This window comes from Camelus bactrianus, chromosome X, assembly GCF_048773025.1.
Source record: "Camelus bactrianus isolate YW-2024 breed Bactrian camel chromosome X, ASM4877302v1, whole genome shotgun sequence".
Lineage (NCBI taxonomy): Eukaryota > Metazoa > Chordata > Mammalia > Artiodactyla > Camelidae > Camelus > Camelus bactrianus.
The window spans coordinates 64,498,304-64,503,402 of record NC_133575.1 but is presented as its reverse complement, the minus strand read 5'-3'; positions in this window follow the sequence as shown (position 1 = coordinate 64,503,402).

The window sequence follows — 5,099 nt, the reverse complement described above, 5'->3', positions numbered from 1 at the left end:
AACTAACTGCACCCTTGCATTTCTGTAAATCAGTCAGTAGTATTTATTGGTTCCTCTACTTTGTGTTGTTCACCTCACTCTGTTCTGCTATCAGCTCTCTCCTAGTACCCCCCCACACTGATTCTACTTCTTTCTCCTTTTTTGACTTTTTTTATGGACTGAAGAAAGAAAATGGTATAAAACTACACTTTTCTAAGTAGGAAAATCTGCTTTCAGAAAATTTTGTTGGTCATTTGATATGGAAGTTTGAGGTTTTCTGTAAGTCCAAAGTAGATGATTAAAGTCTTCAGATAAAAAGTTTAAGATAGTTGTCATGCTTCATCTGAATACTTAAGAATTGAAAAATTATCACCTACCTGATAATTATATGTTATATAGAATATTTTTCAGAATAAATATATGTGTCCTAGGGTTAAGATTATTATCTAGATTTTCTTCCTACCCAAATGACACTCTTTTCTGAAATATTTCTAATACAATGTTTCTAAATGTGAGAACACTCTAGTTGCTATGAAATTTTCCCTTTTTCTGAGCCAAATTATTTTCTGTATTTTTTCTCTTTGTCAAAGTTGTGCTGTCTGCAATGTCATTTCCCAAGTACTCTCCATCTCCCAGAACAAAACCTTAAAATATTGAATAATCTCTCTTGGCAAAAATTAATAACAAGTAGATAAGTAAATGAATGAATAAGTAAGTAAGTAAGTAAGTAAGTAAGTAAATAAGTAAATAAATAAATAAACAAACAATTGTCACTACTCATGATTTAATGAGTTTAGATCTCAAGCTAATGAAAAGCTTTCCTTTGTTCTAAATTCTAGTAACACTTTGAGAAAATATCTCTGGCAGCGTTAAGCTTGGCCTATTCATCTACAGTGTAGCTGGTTGAAAGAACTGGGACTTCTTGACCACTTATGGTGTCTTCTACAGCATTCAGCTCAAGGTTTGATGCCTAACAGGCCTTGAAATAAGCATTCCAAATAAATTAGGGATAGAGCAATGAAAGTAATTTAATTTAGGTGATTTCCATATTTGTACTTAAAATTACAGATTAAGAACTAGCATATGTGCTAAATGATATCATCAACAAATATATAATTAGTTTTTGAGAAGTTAGGGTTGCTGGCTTCAACCTTTTCCCTAAGGTGACTTACTGTTAAAAATGTCAATTCCACAGAACTTCTATAAGAGCAAAGGACAAGCTACATGAATTCATACTTTATTCCAAGATAATTTATGCTTCATAATTAAAAGTAACTATCATAATTTTAAAATAATATCTACCTCAGTATATCTCAGTTTTCAACACTAAAGTTAATGGACTGGCTTTTACTTAATGATCATAGCAGGTTAGAAAAACCAAAATTTATAAACTAAGAAGCATTTTGAAAAATTATTGTGTCATATCAGACCATTTAATGTATTAGTACATATTATGATTCCTTAAAATTCACTAGGAATTTACTAAAATCAACAATAACAGATAGTATAGAAGCATTTTAGTTTGTGAACCATGTCCTGGTTCCTACTGTCACTCACTTCCTGCAGTACTTTAACTTAACTTTTCTCCCTTCAATTTTCTCATCTGGAAACTGGAGATGTGCTAACTGTAAGGCAGTGAGTCATGTGCCCTCCTGCTTCTATCCTACAACTTTTACGTTGCATGTATATTAATACATACAATGTGACCAAAATACTCATTGTTAAAAATAAAGTCTTGGGAAAGTAATTTTCTTTGAATAAAAACTCCAAATGACAAAAATTTTCTGCTTTATCTGCATCATTTTCTCAATTAAGACCAAAATAAGAACGGAGAAAATATAGAATGAAAAACAGGCCAAATAAAGTTTATACAGTTTCCCCTATACCTTCCAGAATGTTCTGGTAAGCAATGCTCCTGATATACAACAAGAAACATGCTTAGCCCCCTGACCAATACCAATGTGGCAGCTAATTGAAATGAGGTAATTCATTCACTCAACAAATATTTATTAATGTATGTACTATTACACACAAGTGCACACACATGCTTTTGGAGCATACAGTCTAGCAGGAAAGACAAATATTTAGCAACTGTAAAAATAATTTTTAATAACCATTTTTATCAGTTCTAGGAGGAATGAAAGAACTCAGCAAGAGGTAGATTGTGTGACTATAAAGGGATTCATTGGGACAGAAACTATTGCTAAGAAATAAGGAAAGAAAGGAACACAGAGCACATAAAGATAAGGGAGAGAGCAGGGAGCAGGAAAGAATATAAGATGGTGAAGGAAGTAGGAATGGGAATAGGGAAAGAAATATTTATATATCCATGTATCTAGTACTAACTGGGGGTTAGGTAACACACTGTGTGTCTTATATAGATTATATATACATTACTCTAAATCAGTTCTCACAACAGCCTTGGGAGGTGGGTAGCAGTCTCTTAACTTCACAGCTGGGGAAAGGGAGTTTCAGAAAGATTAAATAATTTGTATTATGTTGTACAAGGGCAGGAGTAAGAAAAGAAAGGCAATGCTTTTCTGATCCTAGGCCTAGTCTAGGATCTTTTCCCTAGGGCAGGAAAAGAAGGGATGGCATAAATAGTGTGCAAACTACAGAAGGTCCTCATCCTTAGAGAAGGATAGATATAACAGAAACAATAGAGATTGTTTAGGTCTGTCTCCTTATTTCAAATGAGAAGATTCTGAAACTCAGAGAGATAAAATGTTTCTCCAAAGACAACACAACTAGTTAATACAAAAACTGGAACTGAAACCCATAATCTCTTTTTCACCAGTCCACTAACCTTCACACTAATGTTTCTAAACCTCAGTGATCCACATATGTGTTGTGATCTGTCACCAGTAATTCACTAACAATCATAAAGCCCCAATGTTACAAATAATTTACTTATTTTATACATACATAGCAATAATTCCAGGTTTTCCCAATAATAATATCACTCAAACCAGCTTATGCACTGTACATTCTTAAACAGGAAATAAGTGGCTGAGATTAGAGCAAGCATAAAGGAAGTTATATGCAGCTCTGATCATTTCTGGAAGCATGTCACACCTGTAGATGCCATATTTAATATTTATTGAGGTAGAAAAATTTTGAGGATCACAGCTCTAAAATATGTCATTGTTTGGGATGGAAAATGTTGAGAAACCTGTGCTTTTTGTAAACAGTGGTAAATCAATAAAGGTCTTCTCATTCATTTATAAGTCAGAGTCAAATAATGTTAGAGGAGAAAGAAAGAGCTAGAAATTATCAAATATAATCAAACTCTTCTAATTTATTGATGAGGAAAGTTAGGGATTTAAGGGACAAAATGACTTTCCCAAGGCATCAGAGCTCATTAGTGATAGATCTAGAAATATAATCCAGTATAAAATACCTGATAATAGCCAAGAGAGAGACAACCTGAAGTATAGCATGCAGCTTAATTATATTTTCTGACTAATTGGCCTTCTGGAAACAGTTTAAAACTTTTACCACTTTGCCATGCTTTAGGCTTGCTCTTCCTACAAACAATCCAGGAATACCTACCTGATGGAGCAGAGATGAAGGTAAATTTCAGGCTACTGGTGCCAGAAAAAAACAAGCTCATAGTTGCTATGTAGACAATTTATTCAGCAGTAAGAACAGCAGTAAAATACAGAAACTAGAGGATACAATTTGGATCTCCAAATACCTAGGTGTTAATTCAAAACCTAGCATGAAAAAGGCTGAGTTTCTTCCTGTTAAACAATGGGCTGAGAGGGTGAATTGTCTGGTGTGAATAACTGCCTGTGCACCAGCACACAGGATGTGATTTTGGTCGCAAATATTCAATGCCCTCTGCACTGCCACAGGCAAAACCAAGTTAAGAAGTTCAGGTCATGGGAGCCCAGCATTTCTTTGTTTTTTAAAAATGTTTTTATTGAACTACAGTCAGTTTACAATGTTGTGTTGATTTCTGGTTTACAGCATAGTGACTTAATTATACACATACATAAAAATATAGACATATATAATCCTTTTCAAATTCTTTTTTGTCTTTTTTTTTTTCAAATTGTAAGCAACTTTACTTTTCCTTCCAGCAACTTTTTGGGGAAAAAAAAATGTATATAAAACTGTTCAAATCTTTGATAAATAGCACCAAATGATTAGTTTTTTGGGAGGGTGGTTTGTTTTTACTGTTTACAATATTAGTTTCAGGTGTACAGCAAAAAAATTCAGTTATAGATATACATATATATATTCAGATTTTTTCTGTTAGAGCTTATTATAAGAAATTGAATATAGTTCCCTGTGCCATACAGTAGGTCATTGTTGTTTATCTATTTTATATATAATATTGTGTATATGTTAATCACAAGCTCCTAATTTATCCCCTCCCCCTTTCTCCTTTGGTAACCATAGTTTATTTTCTATGTCTGCGAATCTATTCCTGGCTTGTAAATTAAATTTATATCTTTTTTTAGATTCTACATATAAGTGATATCATATGATATTTGTCTTTCTTTGACTTACTTCACTTAATATGTTAATCTCTAGGTCCATCCATGTTGCTACAAATGGCATTATTTCATTCTTTTTTATGGCTGAGTAGTATTCCATTATATATATATACCAATCTTCTTTATCCATTCATCTATCGATGGACATTTAGGTTGCTTCCATATTTTAGCTATTGTAAACAGTGCTGCTATGAACACTGGGGTGCATGTATCTTTTCAAATTAGAGTTCCTTCCAGATACATGCCCAGGAGTGGGATTGCTGGATCATATGGTAAGTCTTCCAGCAACTTTTAAGGAGTCACTGGAAGACTTACCAGTATGGAGATTCCATACCATTTTCCATAGTGACTGCACCAAACTACACTCCCATCAGTAGTGTAGGAGTGTTTCTTGTTCTCCATGCCCTCTCCAGCATTTATCATTTGTGGACTTTTTAATGATGACCAGCATGGTATTGGCATAAAAATAGGCATACAGATCAATGGATCAGAATAGAGAGCCCAGAAATAAACCCACACATCTACTACAGTCAATTAATCTTCAACAAAGGAGACAAGAATATACGAAATGGAGTAAAGGCAGTCTCTTCTACAAGTGTTGGGAAAAGCTAGACA